Genomic DNA, 25,571 nt, shown 5'->3' with positions numbered 1-25,571 from the left:
AAACCACCTACTAAGCCTAAAATCCTCTACTTAACATTTTTCTATTCTTATTTTGTTGATTTAATACACACATACACACTCAATGTGGTGATATAAACCTGAAAAAAAAAAGAGCATGAAACTATGCTAACAGATTTCAAAGGTAACACATATAGGCCATGTCTTATCTTCAAGTGATAAGCCTGAAGATTAATCTCACCATGCAGTAAACTTATGTTCATTCTGTTTATTTCCTCTTCCTCAAGATTCCCAACTTTAGTTGAACTATGCTCTAATACTCCATAACAGAATTCTTGGTAGCATATTTACACTCCATTTTTACATTTAACGTTACCAGGTGGGTGAGTACCTAATACCATGGTTAGAGTGATCCAGTTCTCATTCCACAAAAACCATTTTACTTCAAGGAGAAATTCAGGTTTAACATTCCTAGGTCACTCTCCTACAACACATTACATCTTACCTTCATTTCCCAGATACCATGACATTTTTGTTCTTTGAACACAAGCTAGATAATTGATTATTGCAGAGAAAACTGAATCATACGGCGTTGAATGAGTCACTTTCAAAAACAAACACCAATTAGCTACAACTCTCATTTTTCTTTCCACCATCATTTCATAACCCAGTGATTAATGCCATTATACATACCTTGTTTATCATGCTGCAGTGGGGATAGAGGATCAAAAAATTTTTTCAATTAAATTGACATATGTAAATGCACAGTCTTTAATCAAATCTCCTTGTCCCTATTGTTCCATGGGTACATTATATACTGTGCATTGCCTCATTATTTTCCTAAAGGATAGGATTTCTCTTCTTCCAGCCTCCAACTATAATTTCCACCTTGAATGACCAACTCCAGATTTCTTTTAAAAAGCTATCTTTGGGGGCACCTGGGTGGCTCAGTCCGTTAAGGGTCTACCTTTGTTCTCAGGTCATGATCCCAGCATCCTGGGATGGAACCCCATGTTGGGCTCCCAGCTCAGCAGAGAGTCTGCTTCTCCCTCTTCCTACTCCTGTGCTCTTGCTCATACTCTCTCTCTCACTGCATGTCTCAAATAAAATCTTCTTTTAAAAAAAGCTATCTCTGTCTATTCTAATGTTCACTACCTACCTGTCTTTAATTCTTCAGCATTTGCAATTTGTGCCACCCATAGATCTATAGTCATCAGGGACTACTTTAGGCGTGTTTGTGGGTTATCTCCACAACAACAAGGTCAGGTTTTATTTTGAGGTTCTGTTTGTTTGGACAGAGAGTGAAATATTTTCTTAATCCCCCTATAAGGCAATTCAGCCGAGTAGTAAGGACACAGGTTCTACAGTCAGCCTGCCAAAATCTGGATTCTGCCCAAAACAAAGGCTAACTGTGTGGTTTCAGACAAGTCACTTGACCTTTCTAAAACTCATGTTCTTTTCCTGTAAGATGAGAGCTAACTTAATTTCTACTTCTTAGGTGTGAAGTTTAAATAAACAAATTGACTAAAACAAGGGAGAGTACCTGACATCTAATCTTCACCCCCACCAAAGGCTGCTTCTTTGTTTTCCTCTTTCACCCCATAGAGCTTAACATAATATTGATGACTTAAGAGTTATGTGGTAATTACTGAATTCCATATTTTATGAAAGGTCTATAGTATTTCACCCATTTATTCAGTCTTCCCCACCCCACTCCCACTCCACCCCCATCAGACCACCGCTATCTCCACTTTGGTTTGAATTTGAGCTCAACCTTCATTCATCCACTCTGTTGCTGTGAGTATATATTTTCTATCTCTCATCAAAAAGTTCAATCTGTTCCCCTCTACCTCATTTTAAAAAGTTGGTGTTTGTGCCAGCTATTGATTTATTATCTTTCAACTCCTGATTCACCCCCTTTTAGCTTCTTCAGTGAAGTGGATATTGACTCTTCAAATACTTTTTTCCTTTATCCTCCGGCACCAAAGCTTTAACAACAGAAGACACTGGGTGGGCATCACAGTCCCTAAGGGCTTTGCTTCCTAGTCCCCATGCACCTCCTCCACACACACACCAAACCCAGCTCTTGTAGGGAACAGAGGCCAGAGGCACGTGGCGGCCAGCAGCTTTCCCTAGCATTCACTGGGGGGACATTCCAAGTGGAGTCAATCAATAAGACAATTCCCTGTGAAAAGCATCCCCAGTTACCCACAGGGTAGGTTTCCAGCATCCTCTGCTATAAATAAATTATCAGCCAACCAGTGAGCCTGGGCTGTGTTTTCCTCCATTTGGGTCTAGATCTCATCACTTTCAGGGGAGAGAGTGTGGGGCTCTCTCTCAGCCCTAAATTTAGTGACTGTTCCTTAGAGGTTCTTGGTAGCGAACCCTTCATTGTTTCACTGTTATTATAAGTAATAATACTTTATATTAAACTTTCCTTTTTCAAACTCTTGTTTCTGTCTCCAGTTGGACCAAGACTGTCACAGTCCAACATATTTTAATTTACCAACTTATTCCAGATCATCTTTGCTTTTTCAATGATATAAAATCATTAATGACAAATATGAGATACTACACACACAATATACACAAAATTGATATTTTCAAATGTTAAGAGAAAGACAATTCTCCAAAAGAAAATGATAATCACTATGAAAGCAGTTTAGTTCTGAAATATGTAGCTCATTCAAAGGATAAAATAACCACCTCCAATCTTGTATTTTCTATCACGAGTAGTCACTTATTTTTTTGAACATTGAACCACTCGTGATTTTTTTTAATAAATACATACCACCTTTTAAGCAGAAGTTCAATTTTTTAATAAAAAATTCCTAGTGATACGCTATAGTTCTAGTCAACCAAAGTAAAGAAATCAGATTCCAGGTGCAAATGAATTCACAAACCTAGATTTCCTGGGTGCAAGGTGGAAAGAAAAGGAGGAAGAAGAGGCAGAGGAAGAGCAGGAGGAGAAAAGTAAAGAGAACTGGGTCTCCTATTCTCAGACAAGTGCTATCTGTTGATCAGAGCATTTCTTTGTTTCCATGCTCCTTGTATCTTGTTTTCTACAGTTTATTTAAAAGTCCTTTCAAATAGGGTTTTTCATCCTAACAATACATAATGTAGTGCTTTTTTGAAACTTCTGAAGTAAAATTATATGTAAGGAAAACACCTGCTTTCATCTTTTTTTCTTGTGTGTTTAATTTAAAAGAGCAGCAGGCACAAAGTATGGGTTGCAGTGCTTTGTTGTTTTGTCTTTTGCCATCCATCATATGCCACAGCAGCTCTCCAGAAAGCATATTCTTTGGTTTCTAAGTGTCCTTTTTTGGAACCCACTGGCCTTAATGCAATGTGTTCATGCTTCTTTATCAGTCTTCTAAGTGCCAGGAAACGGTAGGTAACTACTGTCAGGCAAAAGTGCTCCTAAGGTCAGGAAAAAGAGGTTAAAGTGCAAAGTGGGCAATCTCATCTTCTCTTGGAGGAAATGTGTATTTCTTTTCAGAGACAGAGCCGTTCCAGTAAATATGCTTATATATATATATATATACTATATATATATATATAAGCATATATATATATATTTTTTATATATATATATAAGAAAATCTTCCCTCAAAGTACAAAATATGCAGGGCCAGCTCCTGGAACAAATTCACCAACTGACTACATATTGGTATATTCAGATGGTTCTGCATATTCACTATCATATGTCTTTTAAATCCAACAGAATTCCGCTTTCACACAAGAGATCTTAGCTTTTATAAGGAAGAATGCACATACACACAAAACAGGCCAGATCAGTAGGATGATAATAATGCCATTCCTAATAAATCCATGTCCACCCTCAGGATTTAAATCTCTTTAGTAATCTAGAGATACAGAATTAACTTTTAAAGAAAGCTTCAGGATTTAATGAACTCATGAAACAAAACAAGAAGAAAATGATAGATATTTAAAAGAAAAGAAAAAAATACCCAGAAAGCCCTCTCCTTACTTTACTCTGATACCTAGGCTTTCAAACAGTGAAAAAGCACCTGACAGGAGTCCTTGTACCATGTACATGGTTCCCACTGTCTTGGGGAAACGTACTGTTAGAACAAAAGGATCTGCCAGGAAGGGTAATGGTCATTCCCCAACATAAAGAGGCACTAAAGATTCTAGTAGAAATGCTGAAAATATTAATTAAGCAATAAGTACTAAAAATGTCCTTTAAAAAATGTTGATTTGAAACTCAAACTTTTATCTTTAAACAGTACCCCAAGGAGAATAATTCTATTCACAAGACAACTTAACACTTTTCTGCTCATGGCATTTTAACCTAACTTTGCAGATCAAGTGAGTCCCTACACCCTACAGCCACACCCACGGACAGTGTATGTTGCTCATTTTAATGGATGTATTCAAATATATCTTAAAATATCTCCAACTGGTGAAGATACTAGTGCCAAGTTAATATACAAATAGTATTTGAACTTAATTAATGGAGCCAGCTGTTATTATGATTAAATATTTTTGCCAGACTACATGAAATTAAATTGGAACAAAAGCCCAAAATAATAAAAAAAAAAACACTTTGAAATTACAAAAATATACATTATCGATTATCTGTTTGCTAGGTTTTTTTCTGCTTCTGTTGTTACTTTCCTGCTTCTCTGAATTTTAATGCCAGAATTATTTCATGAATATTCATCAGGATTATTTCCAGAATCGTATTTGCCTACTCAGGTACCTGACAATAAAACAGAGGGTTCAAGTCAGGCCCCTTACTGGTCAGACTCAAATTCAAACATGGGCTTGTTCTAATATGTAGTAACTTTGAATAAAGGCAGGTATCTGTTAGGAATATACTAAAATCCGAAATTTGTATGAGCTACCCTGATGGTCAGCTATTTATAAGCCCCTACTACCCTGTAGTAAGTTGTAAAGCTATAGATTGATACAAAAATGAACAATGCAGTTTTGTGTTTAATTTCCACGTCCTCAAGTAGATTCGACTTGTGACAGTGACTGGCATGTAAATAGACAACAGTAACAGTGCCATGTTATAGTATGTTCCAGAGGAGGTGTGGGATGGGAAGTAGCAACCTGTCTACGCAGAGGACATCTGAGTTGGGCATGCACATATATGTAGGAGCCAATCTGGCAAGGAAGGGGGGGTTCAGGCCAAAAGGAACAAGTATAAAAAGCCCTAAAACAAGTTCAAGAATTCAAGTGACTACCACAAGTTAGGTAGCTAGGACAGGAGTGTAGGGAGCGAAGTAATGAGACACAGAACATGAGGTGGGAGGAGAGGCAAGGATAACATCACAAAAGCCCTGAAAGGGAAAAGCTAACCATTATTGGCAGGGGCCACCAACAGATCACTCAGGCAGTCAGTGATAATTGGATAAGCATGTTAAAATGAGCTAATTCAGACTTCACACAGTGTTTACAGAATGAAGAAAGTCAAGGAGGGCAGTCTGGAAGCTCTCCTATAATCTTGGGGCAAAATTTTGAGAGTTTAAATTGGCACAGTGGCTGATTATTAAAGTCAGTGACACAAGAGACATCAACCCAAATTAATTTCCACTCTCTTAATGAACTAAGTATCCCAATGTCACAGATGTACGAACTCAGACAAACAAATGGGAAAGAAAAAGGACATGAAAACTCAAAGAAAATATGACGACGATACTGAATGTATGATATGTTTCACTTCTACTTGGCATTCGTATAAATTCCTAATATAAACTAAGAATCCATGTGTGCTACTTCTAACCCCACCAGTTTTCTGAAAGGGTCAGTAACCTCCCTCTAGATTATTTTTCCCCACAATTAAAACCAAATCTTGATTAAATTCACAAAGCAATATAATAGAAAAAAAATTTTTAAAGTACTCTAATTCTGGTTCTTAATTAGTCATCAGTTTATTCAAAAGAAGAGCACATATTTCTAACACAAAATTGTCTCCCAGAGTTGGGAGTCTTTATGTTCTGTCTCCCTTTCTGATATTTCCTACCCATTTCTTCTCCCTTCCCTTCTATTCCCTTTCACTATTATTTATATTCCCCAAATGAATCCTAACTCTGGGAAACGAACTAGGGGTGGTAGAAGGGGAGAGCGGGGGGTAGGGGTGAATGGGTGACAGGCACTGAGGGGGGCACTTGACGGAATGAGCACTGGGAGTTATTCTGTATGTTGGGAAATTGAACACCAATAAAAAATAAATTTATTATTAAAATAAATAAAATAAAATAAATAAATTAGACCCCCCCCAAAAAAATTGTCTACATACAGGATACATTGTGTGTTAGATTGTTTAAATTTTAATAACATATTTAAAATATTCCCACTGAGTTACATCACTTTTTGTCACATTCAGCTTTCCTCTTGATTTGTGGATGAGTAATGAAAGATTGCTTCTCAGAAATAAAGAGCTATTGAATCCGCAGACCATTTTATTTTTTCCCATCTTTCCCTCCATCATACAGAAATCATTTAAATAAGCTACATCTGTAATGAGAACTGCCAATCAGGATTAAAGCCATTTAACCACCTGGTTACAGAAATTTAAAATCTACCAACCAAAGCCCAATATCCCGTTTAATGGGATTCAAACTGTCTTATACTATAATTGGGAATGTGCGAGGGCTATTTACTGAGAAATAAAAAATGAGCGTCTTGTGAATAAAGTTAAATATGATTATAAATCTGCATCACTGAAAAAGTCTGTCCTTGTGTCAATACTTTGACACAGAGTATAGACATCTACAGTAGCCTATGTTTTAGATGGAGAATTCATATAGGATACCAATGTAAATACTATCCTATTTTCAAAATGATGTCACTTTTCAGGGCTCATCTTTTGATAATTGCCTGTCATGTTCTAGCTTTTGATATTTTTGACATTTTAAACATTTTCTCTTTAAAATAAGTGCATTTTTTATTTTTTTAACTGAAGTGTAGTTGACAGGTTACATTAGTTTCAAGTGTACAACATAGTTTGTACATTATGCTGTGGCCACCAGGTGCCACTAATACCACTGACTATACTCCCTATCGCATATCTTTTATCCATGTGACTTATTCATTCTATAGCAGAAAGCCTGTATTTTCCACTACCCTTCACCCATTTTACCCATCCCCCAAGCTCTCCTCCCTTTCAGCAACCACCAGTTCTCCGTATTTATGGGTCCATTCTGTTTTTCATTTCTAAATGGGTTTTTAATATTCAAATGATCAAAGGACTTTTCTACGAGTACCACACCCATCACCACCAACAAATTTTCTGATTTTCTTCTGTCATTGTTTTGTATTTTAAAGCAAGTACCTGAGTTTGATAAAATGTATTGAGGCTGGGGCAGGGCTATACTTAAGTCCTTTGTATGTGTATCCCTGTAAGTTCACAGTAAGAGCTCTCCAAAGAAAACCAGCATAAAATGAAAAATTCAAGAGTCTAGCATAGTGTCTCTTACTTGTATAACATATATAAAATACACTATTTTCCCACAATCATAAAAATGTGTTTGCTCAGATACAATTCTATTAAAAAATGACAAACATAAGAATCTAAGAACTAACAGCAGACTACCAGACCTCCTATATGTTTACAAAATACAGAATGTTTTAGTTCTTTCCGTGGAGCAAAAATTAGTCAAAATAACTTTTCCACTTTCTATGAAGGAAGAAATTAAGAAATCAGAGGATAACATTTGTGAGTGGTACTTGGGTTGTCCATTTAAAATTTACTGAGAGAAACACTGTCAAGTAATGTAGAGGCCCATTTAATGAGCATCTACTCAGGAAGATAACAAAAAGTTCTCAGTACAATGACTCTAAAGTTATTTTTTAACAAGGTATAGAGCATAGAGAATATCATTTTCTTCAGTACAACCCTACTTTTACTATGGAAAAAATAAAAATGTTCGTGTGTAGGACTTCTTTGCTCTTAGGAAAGTTGAAAACCAGCTAAAGTCTTGGAACAATCTCCATTGTTCTACCTATTTGTAATCAGATGCATCCTCCAATGAACTCTCAGTCAGGAAAAGCCTAAACTCATATTGGCCTAAAGCCTAATGCACTAGGATTTTCGAGAAGAGACCCAAGTCTGAAATATCTTTCTTGTGTGAGAAATAGTTTCCTAAGTGAGAGGTGACATAGGACGCTGAGGGAGAAGAATGAATTGAATTAAGGTAATGGAGAAAGCCATCAAAATTAAGTTACAGTGCAAATTCTAAGGCTGTCCATCCCTTAACTCCTTCTTATAAGGAAGCATACTTACCAGTTAGTGTCAGTCCTATCCTATAATGCCTTTAAGTTGCTCCCCTGTCAAGTAAAGGGAACACCCAACACCCGCCAAGGCTCCCCCCCATGATGTCAGACTAGGGAAGACACAGTGCAATGCCATTTCAATGACAGAACCCATTACTTATTGATTTGGTAGAGTGCAAGTGGGGCTTACAAGGAGCACTATGCCAAGGTCACTGCAGACCAGTAGGCAAGTCCCTGAGCATGAGAGGTCACAGGACCAATCCTCCTCATCTTTCCCAATGACCTATCCTGTGTCATGGAACAACCTATTCATCCTACCACTGGCCCTGGGTCAGAAAGGATAGAGGTAGTTCCTTGATGTCTTCCCTGGAAAATACAAACACTAATTTTACCCTTCACATCCTTCTTTATCTCTGTGAGGGGTGAATGTTTAAGGAAAACTGGGTGAGAAAAAGGTCACCTTGATTTTTTCTAAACTCTACTAAAATATTTTCCTGAGGCCATGCTTTTCTCTTCAGTACATGTGTTTTCATTATTAAAAACATATGTCTTAGTGGGAGGGGGGTATTTTCATGAATGCCATATCTACCCAAGAAAGGAAAGGATAGTGTTCCTTAGAAAATTTCCATGAGGATTATTTCCTTTTGTAAAATTTGTCTTGAGATGATGCCTCCTTCAGCCATTACATTGGTGACTCTAGATCATATACTTGAACATTTCCAACATCCAATGGCAGCACAATGGACAATAGGAACATCCTCCCTCTAGATACACAAAGCTAAGAATTCCAGGCAGCATTATTCGTAAGGGTTCTATTTTAAAAGTGCTCTATATTTAGCTAGGTATAAAAATATGTATCAAAGATAAAAGTACTTTAGTGGATGATTTCTTGTATTCCTTTGCATGCTAATGTATAGTGTGATGCTGCAAGAAAGACAAATGGTATGCCATATTCCCCAAATGCACATGGCCCCAGAAACTTGTTTTGGATCAGGTGATGAAGGAGTGTTTACCTTTTTTTAACAGATGTAGAAAAGAGTAATATTTGAGGAAATATAGCTTGGGTAAAATAATCCTGGGAGAGGGAGCAAAAGATGTGGATGTCTATTCTAGGAAAGATATCCAGGCTCCAATGCTGGAAAGAGTCCATAAATGAAATAAAAACCAACCCAGTGAGGTAAACTCACACCCATTAGAATGGCTATTCTCAAAGGCAAGAAATATCAAATATTGGAAACAATGTGGAAAAAAGGGATGCTTTGTGCACAGTTGATGGCAATATAAATTGGTATGGCCACAAAGAAAAAAAAAAGGAGGATTCTCAGAAAATAAAAAATGGAATTACCATATGATCTAGCAATTCCTGGTATTTACCCAAAGGAAATGAAAACACTGACTGGAAAACATGCATATGCCTCTATGTTCACTACAGGATTATTTATTATAGCCAAGATGTGGAATCAACCTAAGTGTCCACAGATTGAAGAATGCATTAAGAATAGAAAGAAAATGTATATATTCACAATGGAATACTATTTAGCCATAAAAAGGAAATATTGCCATTTGCAAAAACAATGATGGACCTTGAGGACATTATGCTAAGTGAAACAAATCTGACAGAGAAAGACTTTCTAATCATCTCACTTATATGTGGGATCTTAAAACAAATAGACAAAACCCCTAAATCACAGATATAGAGAACAGGCTGGTGGTTGCCAGAGGCAAGGGGTGAGAGGTAGGCAAAATGAATGAAGGTGGTCAAAAGGTATGAGCTTCCAGTTACAAAATAAACACCAAAGAGATATACTGTATAGTACGGTGACAATAGTTAATAATGCTATATTGTCTATTTTAAAGTCACTGAGACTGTCTTACAAGTTCTCATTACAAGAAAAAAACAAATGAAAAGTTAAATCATCTCCCAACATAATGGGATTCAATTACATTCCCACTTTGCAAAGGATTGGCCTAGTTTTTGCTATGGGATTTACAGTCCTAGTTTTTGGGCTCTTGCTGAACATTTTTCTTTTGGCTTTACTGTTGATTTTATAACTGAGGCAGTGCTGCTTTGGTTTAAAATCATTAAGGTCAAAATCCAATTTGGCAAACCTGAGTTGTGAGGTTGTCTTCATAGGATCCATACCTTAGCATGAGCTATAATAGAGCAAAGAAGGATTCATTCCAAAGCATTGCTACAGATAAAAATAAAGGCTGTAATTATTTACTGTTGGGGTGTGTAAAACTGTCGGCCATACCTGGATCTTTCCAATCCTAACTGCCACATGGTGGTCCTGAGACTCCTAAGAGTGGGAACAGAAACCTGTTGCTTAGGAACCATTATCAGCCTCCTATGAGAAAGCAAATTTGAGAAATGAATTCAGTTGTGACACATTTCTAACTCTGCTTTAATGTGGATGCCCTTCCAGCACACTGCTTTCTACACCCACAGAATTACACGGAAACGATGAACACAGCAGAGATACCGCTCTCATGGAAACAGACCTGGAGCATGAGAGGGGCATAATTTGCTAAAGAAAAGTGACTAAATCACAGAAAGTATTCAAAACATTTTTGTACCTAATTGCCAGGCCTTCTATTTTATTCCAGTATGACAAGAATCACATTTTTCCAGGTTTGGAAACTTAGATCTCATTTAAGTATATTGCCATTTATATTCTCAAAACTGGCAAGTGCTCCATAAAAATAAATAAATAAATAAGTAAACAAACAAACAAACAAACTGATGTGGAAAAAAACCCCACAAATCTTGCTAGATACAGCAAGAGGGGGACAGATCACAGAAATTAAGCCCAACACTATGGTTATTTCTGGGGTGTGTTGAGAAAGCAAGGGAATAACGTGGAAGCAATGTAGGGGGTGGGGCAGTGCTAGGTAAAATAGACGTTTGTATAAGCAGGATTATTAGCAATGGAAATTCCTGGTCTAGAATATGGGCTCAGTATTTAGGGCTGTTTCCACCACTGACCGGTTAGGTCACTGGGTCACGCAGGCTATGGGCTGCACTAAAGCACCCATGACGTATGATGAATGCGATTTCACCTACAGTCTACTTACCAGGCAGAGCACTCTGGCTTAAGTTACATAACCAGGGGGGATATTGGAAGTTTTGTCTTACACACACACACACACACACACACACACACATACACACGAGTTCTGCTATCGACAAGACATACTTGTGTGGGGATCCATCTGTCCTCCAAGGAGAACCATATTATAGCTTACACAAAGGCTCATCAAGGCCAACAAAGGCCTTGAAACTATTTGGGTGGCCCTGAGTTCCTTCTAAATGTTAAAATTCTAGAATTTTAACATAAGCTTGGTATAGGTCCAACTGGGTCTGTAGCAATAATTTGTAAAGCACTGAAATCAGTTACTAGATATGGATCCCATCACCACAAATCACTCCAACGCTCAGTCCTCTCATCAGCAACATAATGAAGCTGCCTTTTTACCTACCACAACAGGTAAACATATGCCTCAAACGAGAAAAAGTAATCACGTCACAAGCTACAGAGTACAAAGAAATGTAATACATGGATGAAATGGGAGAAGTAAACCTGGAGAAGTAAAGACAACCTCTGCCTAGATACTATTTAGGAGTCAGCAGAGTAAGATTCGTTTCCCCAGTAAAAAGAAAAATCTACAGCAAAGCAAAAAGCCTTTAGGTTCCCCAAACTTCGATGATTCAAAACCAGAAACTGACTTGTGAACAGTCTTGGATGGAGGCTTGAAGAATCAGGCCAAGTGAAGGCATTTCCTTCCTACGTTTAGGGCCTCATCATATATATTCTGAAATTAATGAGCCCTCAAGAAAAAGAACAAGAACAAGAGAGAAGAATTTAAAAGGTATGGGAAATGTTCTGATGCCCTCAATGAGCACAAACTTCATTGTGAGCTTAAACAGTAAGATGTAAATTTCTTTCGTTCCAATGTTCTTCTCTTAGTATAAGCACCTCGCCAGAAGGAGTAAAGATTTAGAGATGCGTATGGCAGCTACTTAGTTGATGCTCAAAAAAACAAAAACAAAACTACCCAGTGTTCTTCAAATTTAGGGTTAAACACAAATCTGCTGGATTCTGTGCTCAAATGTGAACAAAAGGAAGAATATTCCAGAGCAATGTTTATTATTTGAATTGTACTTTTTGCATTTTAGAATTTAAATTAGAAAGTTTGATTTCAGTCTTACATTAAATAATTCTAAACACTATTGGAATGGGTTCCTAATTAATCTCCCCTGTTTCTAACCTTGGCCCTTCTCAACTAACCCTTGAAGAGCTACCAAAGTGATCTTTCTAAAATGAAAATCAGATCATCTGTCTCCCCTGATTAAAATCTTTCCCAATAAAGTTTTATTACCAAGAGTAAATGCCAAGTTATTTAGTTTGGCATAAAAGGTTCCCCTTGATTTGACCCCTAACTGATCATTTTCAGCTCATTGCACCAACCACCCCAAGCTAACACTGAATACTCCAACCAGACTGAACAGCTTATCGTTTGTTCTGGACAACATTTATATACACAAGCTTTTCTCAACGTCTCTAATACTTCCACACCTTCTTTTTCATCTGCGGAACTATTCTTCATCTTTCAAAAATCATCTCCATATCACCTTGCTTAGGAAATCCTGCAGGGGCCCCCAGCAAAATTTAAACTTTCTCTTATCTGTGCTTCAATTATACCTTTGCATACTTGTAGCATTTTTTTTAGTCCTACACTAATAGCATTTACTAGACTGAGAATTTCTCAAAAGTGAGAGCTATATCTCTACTTTTCCAGGGCCTGTTGCAAAACTTGATTCACAGAAGGTACTCCATAAATCGTGTATAAGTGAATCAATAAAGTGCTACTACATTAGCATCTCAGTCTGAATCCCAGTGCCAACTAAATTCCTTTACCATTTTTTTTCTCCTCTACGGTCAGAATACCTTTGCTTGTTCTCACTCTTGATTCAAGATTCTCCATAATTTCTCCCCCAAACCTAATCCCTGTCAAGCTGATTTACTTGAGTCCCTAGAACTGATTCTATTATTGCAGGATGCTCTGTATTTGTTAACTTTGTAACAAAGTTTACAATCTAAGTGGCTCAGGACAACACCCGTCATTCCCCTCTCACGCTAAACGAGAGCTGCAGGTTGACTATAGGACAGAGGTGGATAGGAAGGAGACCTGCTCCATCTTCTAATTACAGGATATAAGCAGAAGGGGCAGCCCCTATCTGGCACATTGTTTTCTCTGGTAGGTAGAAGAGACAATAAAAAGAGACAATATATGAAATGCAAAAACACATTCAAAGTTTGTGCTTAAATCTACTCCCAGGCCACTGCAAAAAATGAGTCATCTATCCTAGTCTGATGGACAACAGGGCAGGGAAAGATCCTCTTTTCTATCTACAAGGAGGCATGGCAAAAGCAAAGATGAATAAAACTTCTACATGGAAGAGAACAGACAATTGGTCACAATAAAATAATTTTCTGCAGAATCTTTGTAACATGTCATACCCTTTTGATGAAATTTGACCGGATCATGGACTATCAAATGACAATCAGACTAAATTCAACCCACTTCTTGGCCCCCAAAACTCTAACTTATATGGATTGAATATGGACAGTAACAGTGCATACAAAGCATAAGGAACCTCCTTCTGTTGAATTTGGGCAAAAAGGCTAAAGGAAAAGAAAGCACCTAAAAAATCAAGTTTATAAATTCCCAGCAAGGAGACCTCTTTAATATCTTCTTTTCAAATATTTGACCTCAGGAATGGTCAAGAAAGAGAATAATCACTGTCAAATGGTTCCTTTTTGAAAGTATATCCTGAGAAGAGCTCTAATTTTTTTTAATCATGTCTTTATATAACTAGAACAAGTAAAATGGTCTCAACTACATTTGTCCTGCACTGAGAGTACACAGTGCTGTTTCCTTGTCCTTGCAAAAGGAAGAGGGGCACCAGCAAGATACCTTATTTCTAAAGCTTGCTTTCCTCATGCAGGAGAGCTTTACTACAATTGCAGCCTCTTTTTATTTAGCAGTAAAATCTTTTATCCCTATCTAAATTGTATCCATATCAACAAAAGCTAATTAAAAATGACTATGAATCAAACTTGTTAGAACAGAGAACTCCTTCCACTCACTAAATCGAATTTATAGCACTTGTCCACGATGAACCAACAAATGGGAAAGAGATGGACCACCTACGCCTCAATGGCAAGAGTCATCACATCGAATGGTGAGTATTTAGAGGGGATACAAGGTGTGATTTTTATTAGATATGTCAACTGGTTGGCATAAAAGTCTGAAATTTTTCTTTCCTGTATAACATAAGCTAACTAAGTTGGAAAATCCTCCTCTGCTACTAGATAAATGGCTCCCTTGATGATATTTCAGATCAGTTCTATTAAGATTCAGGCCCTTTCAGTTAAGAAAACAGAATGTATTCATATATATTCTTAGAATTTATAACACATCTGATTAAATATGTATATACTCTGATATGGCCTAGACTTATTACCCTACTGGCTTGGTGTAAAGGTGTGTTGTCTTCACTCCTTCATCCTTCCATCCATCTTAACTGGCCTTGGGGTCTAATATTAGGTGAAGTGGGGAAGAGGCAAAGGGGAAATGAAATTCATTTATGTAAATGCCCAAGAAAAGTTTGCTTTCTTTTTTATGTTGACATCACCACTAAGCTAGATCCAGTGGCAATCACAAGAAACTACCCTAATCACAAGAAACTACCTTGAAGACACTTCATGTCTTCAAGATAAACCATAATGCCCCCTACCCACCCCTCCCACCCACACAGAGACACATCTCAAACTCACAAAGCATTCCTCTGGCACGTGTACTTCCTTGCTCTGCTGTTGTGAGTCCCAGCAATCTGACCGCTACTCTCTTATTTAACATCTGTGACCCCAACATAGTGAAAGTCATCCTTCATAGTCTGTAGGGCCAGGAATTCAAGGGGAGTCTCTGTACTCTCACCACCAGGCCCATTGCCACACGTATTACCCTGGTATCTTTTCCCAGTATTTTTTCTCCAGTTCTGGGTATAAGTCATATAGACATGTTTATCATCCAAGCATTGATTCAGCAAAGAAAAGAGCTCTGTCTCCTCATCTTGAATATAACCACAAACTTTCTGAACAATTCTTTACCTACCCTATTCCCTTAATTTTGGAGATGAGAACCAATAGCATAGCAGATCTTCTCCCCTTTCCCACAAAGGAGGAAAAAGAGGTGACTGTTGACTTCCTTAAACCATGTACTCCATAAAAATGATCTGTCCTATCTCGGTACTTTTTTTTTCCACATTAAGGGGGGGGAGGTTATTTTGACTTATTTACAAGCTAGGAAATCATCAACTTCAAAAACTGGACCTTCTTTAAAACAGCCTTTGGAGGGAGGAGGGGCAAGATGGCTGGAGTAGGGTCCCCAGGTCACCTGTCCCCAACAAATTACCTAGATAACCTTCAAATTATCCTGAAAACCTACGAATTCGGCCTGAGATTTAAAGAGAGACCAGCTAGAACGCTACAGTGAGAAGAGTTCACGCCTCTATCAAGGTAGGAAGACGGGGAAAAAGAAATAAAGACACAAAAGGCCTCCAAGGGGCAGGGGGCCCGTGAGGAGCCGGGCTGAGGCCGGGGCGAGTGTCCCCAGGATAGGAGAGCCCCGTCCCGGAGGAGCAGGAGCTGCACCAACCTTCCCGGGCGGAAAGGGGCTCGCAGGGAGTTAGAGCAGGACCCAGGAGGGCGGGGATGCCCTCGGCTCCCGGGGACACTAACAGGCACCTGCGCCCCGGGAGAGTGCGCCAAGCTCCCTAAGGGCTGCAGCGCTCGGCGGACCCGGAGCAGCTCGGAGGGGCTCGGGCGGCGGCTCCCCGTGGAGGGGGCTGCGGGGCGGGAGTGCGAATCCACCAGCGCAGGCCCCGGAGCACAGGGCGCCGGGACACAGCCCAGGATCCGGCCTCCCCCAGGAACAGGCAGAGGGCGGGAGGGCCCAGGACAGCGAGGACCGCTCCTGCCCCGAGCTGAGCAGATCAGCGGCCCCGCAAGGAGCCTCCAGGCCCTGCAGACAGAGAGCCCCGGAGCTACTGCGGGAGCTGACTCCAGGGCTGCAGAGCTGCCGCCACCACTGGGGCTGTTCCTCCTGGGGCCTCACGGGGTGAACAACCCCCACTGAGCCCTGCACCAGGCAGGGGCAGAGCAGCTCCCCCAAGTGCTAACACCTGAAAATCAGCACAGCAGGCCCCTCCCCCAGAAGACCAGCGACACGGACCAGTTCCAGGGGAAGTCAAGGGACTTAGAGTATAGAGAATCAGAAGATACTCCCCCGTGGTTTTTCTGTTTGTTTGGTTTTGTTGTTGTTGTTTTTTGTTTTTGTTTTTTGTTTTTTGTGTTTTTTTTTGCTTTTTTGTTTGCTTCCCCCACCCCTTTTTTTCCTTTCTTTTTCTTTTTTCTTCTCTTTTTTCCTTTTTTCTTCCTTTTTTCTTTTTAGTTTTTCTCTTTTCTTTCCTTTTTTTCCTCTTTCTCCTTTTCCCAATACAACTTGTTTTTGGCCACTTTGCACTGAGCAAAATGACTAGAAGGAAAACCTCACCTCAAAAGAAAGAATCAGAAACAGTCCTCTCTCCCACAGAGTTACAAAATCTGGATTACAATTCAATGTCAGAAAGCCAATTCAGAAGCACTATTATACAGCTACTGGTGGCTCTAGAAAAAACCATAAAGGATTCAAGAGACTTCATGACTGCAGAATTTAGATCCAATCAGGCAGAAATTAAAAATCAATTGAATGAGATGCAATCCAAACTAGAAGTCCTAATGATGAGGGTTAACGAGGTAGAAGAACGAGTGAGTGACATAGAAGACAAGTTGATGGCAAAGAGGGAAACTGTGGAAAAAAGAGACAGACAATTAAAAGACCATGAAGACATATTAAGGGAAATAAACGACAGCCTGAGGAAGAAAAACCTACGTTTAATTGGGGTTCCCGAGGGTGCTGAAAGGGACAAAGGGCCAGAATTTGTATTTGAACAAATCCTAGCTGAAAACTTTCCGAATCTGGGAAGGGAAAAAGGCATTCAGATCCAGGAAATAGAGAGATCCCCCCCTAAAATCAATAAAAACCGTTCAACACCTCCACATTTAATAGTGAAGCTTGCAAATTCCAAAGATAAGGAGAAGATCCTTAAAGCAGCAAGAGAAAAAAAGTCCCTGACTTTTATGGGGAGGAATATTAGGGTAACAGCAGACCTCTCCACAGAGACCTGGCAGGCCAGAAAGGGCTGGCAGGATATATTCAGGGTCCTAATTGAGAAGAACATGCAACCAAGAATACTTTATCCAGCAAGGCTCTCATTCAAAATGGAAGGAGAGATAAAGAGCTTCCAAGACAGGCAGCAACTGAAAGAATAGGTGACCTCCAAACCAGCTCTGCAAGAAATTTTAAGGGGACTCTTAAAATTCCCCTTTAAAAAGAAGTTCAGTGGAACAATCCACAAAACCAAGGACTGAATAGATATCATGATGACATTACACTCCTATCTGTCAATAGTAACTCTGAATGTGAACGGGCTTAATGACCCCATCAAAAGGCACAGGATTTCAGACTGGATAAAAAAGCAGGACCGATCTATTTGCGGTCTACAAGAGACTCATTTTAGACAGAAGGACACCTACAGCCTGAAAATAAAAGGTTGGAGAACCATTTACCATTCAAATGGTCCTCAAACGAAAGCAGGGGTAGCCATCCTTATATCAGATAAACTAAAATTTACCCCGAAGAATACAGTGAGAGATGAAGAGGGACACTATATCATACTCAAAGGATATATCCAACAAGAGGACTTAACAATCCTCAATATATATGCCTTGAATGTGGGAGCTGCCAAATATTTAAATCAATTAATAACCAAAGTGAAGAAATACTTAGAGAATAATACACTTATACTTGGTGACTTCAATCTAGCTCTTTCTACCCTCGATAGGTCTTCTAAGCACAACATCTCTAAAGAAACAAGAGCTTTAAATGATACACTGGACCAGATGGATTTCACAGATATCTACAGAACTTTACATCCAAGCACATGGAACTTTCTCCAGAATAGACCACATACTGGGTCACAAATCGGGTCGGAACCGATACCAAAAGATTGGGATCGTCCCCTGCATATTCTCAGACCATAATGTCTTGAAATTAGAACTAAATCACAACAAGAAGTTTGGAAGGACTTCAAACACGTGGAGGTTAAGGACCATCCTGCTAAAAGATGAAAGGCTCAACCAGGAAATTAAGGAAGAATTAAAAAGATTCATGGAAACTAATGAGAATGAAGATACAACTGTTCAAAATCTTTGGGATGCAGCAAAAGCAGTCCTAAAGGGGAAATACATCGCAATACAAGCATCCATTCAAAACTGGAAAGAACTCAAATACAGAAGCTAACCTTACACATAAAGAAGCTAGAGAAAAAACAGCAAATACATCCTACACCCGGCAGAAGTAGAGAGTTAATAAAGATTCGAGCAGAACTCAACGAAATCAAGACCAGAAGAACTGTGGAACAGATCAACAGAACCAGGAGTTGGTTCTTTGAAAGAATTAATAAGATAGATAAATCATTAGCCAGCCTTATTAAAAAGAAGAGAGAGAAGACTCAAATTAATAAAATCATGAATGAGAAAGGAGAGATCACTACCAACACCAAGGAAATACAAACGATTTTAAAAACATATTATGAACAGCTATACGCCAACAAACTAGGCAATCTAGAAGAAATGGACGCATTCCTGGAAAGCCACAAACTACCAAAACTGGAACAGGAAGAAATAGAAAACCTGAATAGGCCAATAACCAGGGAGGAAATTGAAGCAATCATCAAAAACCTCCTAAGACACAAAAGTCCAGGGCCAGATGGCTTCCCAGGGGAATTCTATCAAACGTTTAAAGAAGAAACCATACCTATTCTACTAAAGCTGTTTGGAAAGATAGAAAGAGATGGAGTACTTCCAAATTCGTTCTATAAGGCCAGCATCACCTTAATTCCAAAACCAGACAAAGATCCCACCAAAAAGGAGAATTACAGACCAATATCCCTGATGAACATGGATGCAAAAATTCTCAACAAGATACTAGCCAATAGGATCCAACAACACATTAAGAAAATTATTCACCATGACCAAGTAGGATTTATCCCCGGGACACAGGGCTGGTTCAACACTTGTAAAACAATCAATGTGATTCATCATATCAGCAAGGGAAAAAACAAGAACCATATGATCCTCTCATTAGATGCAGAGAAAGCACTTGACAAAATACAGCATCCATTCCTGATCAACCCTTCAGAGTGTCGGGATAGAGGGAACTTTCCTCAACATCTTAAAAGCCATCTACGAAAAGCCCACAGCAAATATCATTCTCAATGGGGAAGCACTGGGAGCCTTTCCCCTAAGATCAGGAACAAGACAGGGATGTCCACTCTCACCACTGCTATTCAACATGGTACTGGAAGTCCTCGCCTCAGCAATCAGACAACAAAAAGACATTAAAGGCATTCAAATTGGCAAAGAAGAAGTCAAACTCTCCTTCTTCGCTGATGACATGATACTCTACATAGAAAACCCAAAAGCCTCCACCCCAAGATTGCTAGAACTCATACAGCAATTTGGTAGTGTGGCAGGATACAAAATCAATGCCCAGAAATCAGTGGCATTTCTATACACTAACAATGAGACTGATGAAAGAGAAATTAAGGAGTCAATCCCATTTACAATAGCACCCAAAAGCATAAGATACCTAGGAATAGACCTAACCAAAGAGGTAAAGGATCTATACCCTAAAAACTGTAGAACACTTCTGAAAGAAATTGAGGAAGACACACAGAGATGGAAAAATATTCCATGTTCATGGATTGGCAGAATTAATATTGTGAAAATGTCAATGTTACCCAGGGCAATTTGCACGTTTAATGCAATCCCTATCAAAATACCATGGACTTTCTTCAGAGAGTTAGAACAAATTATATTAAGATTTGTGTGGAATCAGAAAAGACCCCGAATAGCCAGGGGAATTTTAAAAAAGAAAACCATAGCTGGGGGCATCACAATGCCAGATTTCAGGTTGTACTACAAAGCTGTGGTCATCAAGACAGTGTGGTACTGGCACAAAAACAGACACATAGATTAATGGAACAGAATAGAGAACCCAGAAGTGGACCCTGACCTTTATGGTCAACTAATATTCGATAAAGGAGGAAAGACTATCCATTGGAAGAAAGAGTCTCTTCAATAGATGGTGCTGGGAAAATTGGACATCCACATGCAGAAGAATGAAACTAGACCACTCTCTTTCACCATACACAAAGATAAACTCAAAATGGATGAGAGATCTAAATGTGAGACAAGATTCCATCAACACCCTAGAGGAGAACATAGGCAACACCCTTTTTGAACTCGGCCACAGTAACTTCTTGCAAGATACATCCACGAAGGCAAAAGAAACAAAAGCAAAAATGAACTGTTGGGACTTCATCAAGATAAGAAGCTTTTGCACAGCAAAGGATACACTCAACAAAACTAAAAGACAACCTACAGAATGGGAGATGATTTTTGCAAATGACGTATCAGATAAAGGGCTAGTTTCCAAGATCTATAAAGAACTTATTCAACTCAACACCAAAGAAACAAACAATCCAATCATGAAATGGGCAAAAGACATGAAGAGAAATCTCACAGAGGAAGACATAGACACGGCCAACATGCACATGAGAAAATGCTCTGCATCACTTGCCATCAGGGAAATACAAATCAAAACCACAATGAGATACCACCTCACACCAGTGAGAATTTAATTAATTTTCCCCAGAAAATTAATAAGGCAGGAAACCACAAATGTTGGAGAGGATGCAGAGAGAAGGGAACCCTCTTGCACTGTTGGTGGGAATGTGAACTGGTGCAGCCACTCTGGAAAACTGTGTGGAGGTTCCTCAAAGAGTTAAAAATAGACCTGCCCTACGACCCAGCAATTGCACTATTGGGGATTTACCCCAAAGATACAGATGCAATGAAACGCCGGGACACCTGCACCCCATGTTTCTAGCAGCTATGGCCACAATAGCCAAACTGTGGAAGGAGCCTCGGTGTCCATCGACAGATGAAGGGATAAAGAAGATGTGGTTTATGTATACAATGGAATATTACTCAGCAATTAGAAACGACCAAATACCCACCATTTGCTTCAACGTGGATGGAACCGGAGGGTATTATGCTGAGTGAAGTAAGTCAATCGGAGGACAAACATTGTATGTTCTCATTCATTTGGGGAATATAAATAATAGTTAAAGGGAATATAAGGGAAGGGAGAAGAAATGTGTGGGAAATATCAGAAAGGGAGACAGAACATAAAGACTCCTAACTCTGGGAAATGAACTAGGGGTGGTGGAAGGGGAGGAGGGCGGGGGGTGGGGGTGAATGGGTGATGGGCACTGAGGGGGGCACTTGACGGGATGAGCACTGGGTGTTATTCTGTATGTTGGTAAATTGAAGACCAATAAAAAATAAATTTATTAAAAAAAAACAAAACAGCCTTTGGAGAATTTAGTAACTGTTTTCATAAGGCATTTCTGCTATAATTGCCCTAAATAATTTGGTAATTTTAGATAAACTCTCTACCAGTGACCTATCATATTGTTAGGTGACGCCTAATGAGGTGGCATTCTGTAAATTATTAAATGTGAATTTAAATGCACACACTGTACACCGTATCCTCTTGGCAAGGGAGCCACTTTTCCACAGGAAAGTCCTGTAGTTGAAATTCCTCTTGTCATTTGGTTTCAAAAGCAGCACCAGGTTTATTAATATGACTTCAGTGCAGTAGTTGCACATTTAGAGAAAAGTAATGATTCCCCTGACATAGCAATTAGAACTTACCACTTCTTGGATATTCTCATAAGTTCTGTTCCACAGAAGAGATGCCAGAGAACCACATGAAAAAGAAAACAATTAGTAACGAGGAATGTAATTTTGACCAAGCGTGAGCCATGTCTCTATTCAACAGTAGCAATAGAAAGCATATGTATTACAGGCTTGTTTCAAATTAAGGAGACTGAGGCATAGAGAGCCATTCATCAGTAGCATGATTTGCACTGAGAAATTAAGTGCCTAGAAGGCATGGTTTTAGAGAAGCTCAGAATGGGGCATAACAACAGATTTATAGTCACTATTTTAACCTTTAAATCAGTACTTGATTACTAAAAGCTCTATAGGAAGTACTTATAGAATATTCAAATAGCATTTAGGAATTTATAGCAAAAAATTCCATGCATATTTTCAAGCCATAAACAATATTCTCATCACCAGCTTTAAGTGAGAACATGTCCATGCATAATATTCAGTAGTATATCCTAAAAATTTTTTATAAGCAGTAAGTTATTTTATTTTCTAATTTCCTCTGAAATTAAATGCTGATTGTTTCCCTGAATCACATCTCTTAAGAGCAAGCCTAGAAACCACTGTCGGCATGTTTATTGCCCCATGATCTCGTAAGAAAAATGAGCATCCCCAGAATATACACATTCGGAAGTACTTTTGTTAAAGCTAAATAGAGTTTCGTAATAAAACAAATAAGTAAATCTACCAAACGAGACAACATGCCTGGAGAGTGCTCAGGATAATCTTCAGTTACTCAACATCACAACTTCCCTTACCCTCAAAACTTCACAGCAAGACATGAAGAAAAATCAGAGCATCACAATGGATGATGTATTAAAGTTTTCTCAAAGTCTGACATCATGGGCATCAAGTAACTTTAATATAATTCTGAACTATATCTTGAAAAATATACACTCTTTGTTCAGTTTTCCACATAAGAAAAACTTTACTGGCATTTTAAATTGTGGTTTAATACGATTCTCTTAAAAAAAAAAAAACACTTCATTGAGGTTTAAGTGACTTTCTATTCTATTTTCCCTCTCAGTTTTGATTTAAAGATTTACAAGTTTTTTTATTAGTTAATTTAGAGTTGTTAGGTCTTCTAATAAAGTGTCCCTTTTATCATTATGAAATGGCACACTTTACCGCATTTAATATTCCTTGTCTTAAAATCTGTTTCCAGTAGCAATATACCATGTTTTATTTGTGTGGTTGTTTGAGCTCAGCAAGACCTAAGTTTTACATGGTACATGGTTTACCTGCTCTTAATTTTAGTCTATTTGTATCTTTATATTTGAAGGGCATGTTTTGCAGACAACATATATTTGGGTCTTGTTTTATATCCAGCCAAATGATTGCTGCCTCTTAATATATGTAGTGAGTGATGTGCCTGGGTTGATGTCTACCATCTTGTCATTGCACATTCTCCATTTCTTCCTATCATATTTCATTTCCTTTTTGGGGACAATACAGTATTATTTCAGATTACTTTCATTCTCTTACCAAAGTTCATAATTAGTCTTCATTTCATTAATTCATATTTCATACTTCTCACCTCTCATTTTATACTTCACATCTCAAAATGTGATAACCTTAAAAAAGTATAATTCCATGACCTGCATTTGTCCCTTACATTATTTTGTCATTACTTATCTGTCTATATATTATAATAATCCAACTTAAAATATTATTTTAGCTTTACGTAATTTTGTGGCTTTTAAACAAATTATAAGAAAAGTATTTTGCATTTACCTACATATTAATTATCTTTATTACTGCTTGTAGACCTGTCAGTGTAAATGGTAGGTGTTCAGCCTTTTTGATGGCTGAGTAATATTCCATAGTGTGTGTTTGTGTGTGTGTGTGTGTGTGTGTGGTGTGTGTGTGTGTGTGTACACCATATCTTCTTTATCCGTTCATCTGTCGAAAAACATCTTGGCCCCTCTCACAGTTTGTGGACAAATCATGGACATTGCTGCTATGAACATTGGGGTGCAGGTGTCCCATCATTTCACTACATCTGTGTTTGACAAAGCAGGAAAGAATATCCAATGAAAAAAAGTCTCTTCAATAAATGGTGCTGAGAAAATTGGACAGCCATATGCAGAAAAATGAAACAAGACCATTCTCTTACACCACACACAAAGATAAACTCAAAATGGTTGAAAAACCCAAATGCGAGAAAAGAATCCATCAAAATCCTGGAGGAGAACACAGGCAACACCCTTTTTGAACTTGGCCACAGTAACTTCTTGCAAGGTACATATATGTAGACAAGGGAAAGAAAGCAAAAATGAGCCATTGGGACTTCATCAAGGTAAAAAGTTTCTGCACCGCAAAAGAAACAGTCAACAAAACCAAAAGACAACCTACAGAATGGGAGAAGATATTTGCAAATGACGTATCAGATACAGGGCTAGTTTCCAAAATCTATAAAGAACTTATTAAACTCAACACCAAAGAAACAAACAATCCAATCATGAAATGGGCAGAAGACATGAACAGACATTTCTCCAAGGAAGACATAGACATGGCCAACAACCACATGAGAAAATGCTCCACATCACCTGCTGTCAGGGAAATACAAATCCAAACCACAATGAGATCCCACCTCACACCAGTGAGAGTGGTCAAAGTTAACAAGACAGGAAACAACAAATGTTGGAGAGGGTGTGGAGAAAGGGGAACCCTCTTGCACTGTTGGTGGGGTTGCCATTATTTCTGATGAGAAGTTTAGTCATTAATTATGTAATTCTTCTTATATGTGTGCGGGGTCTCTCCATATTTCTGAATCAACAGCTCACAGCACTTCAGAATTTTAAATATTCTGTCTTTAATTTCTTCATTAAAAATAGATGGGCCACATACAAAGAAAAAGCTGATGGTTATAAATCTTAGAATCTTTTATAGTAAAGACATAAATAATTGGAAAAATTTATGAAAGCTGCTTAGAAGTTAAGTCAATTAAACTAGATAGGTTAAAACAAAACAGGTTGTCTCTCACCTATGTATATTTATAAAATAAAGCTAACTGGGGCTAAGTCAATTATTAAAGAAATATGGTGGCTTGTTTTTTTATTTGAGATTTTGGTTTCTTTTGGAAACATAGGAATGGATTCCCATTTTCTTCATCCACAAGATGGTTAAGTAAAGCCAACAGAAGAATTTTTTTTTTTAAAACATAATGTGTGGTGGGGATATCAATTCAGGGGCCAAAAAGCACTCATTGATTTTCTGTAGCTTCTGACTTGCTATGGAAAGAAGTGATTGTGTGGGATCTGGTATATTTTACATACAAAGTGTTTTGTTACATGATGTTCTCCTGTATGAATTGGTCTATAGAGGAGGGATTGAAGAAAGATAATCTGCAATATTTTTAGATATTTCAAGATAAAAATGTAAGTTTCCTTTCTTGAT

Source organism: Vulpes lagopus, chromosome 4 (assembly GCF_018345385.1).
Source record: "Vulpes lagopus strain Blue_001 chromosome 4, ASM1834538v1, whole genome shotgun sequence".
NCBI classification, from domain to species: domain Eukaryota; kingdom Metazoa; phylum Chordata; class Mammalia; order Carnivora; family Canidae; genus Vulpes; species Vulpes lagopus.
The sequence above is the reverse complement of the archived record's forward strand: the minus strand, read 5'-3'. Positions refer to the sequence as shown.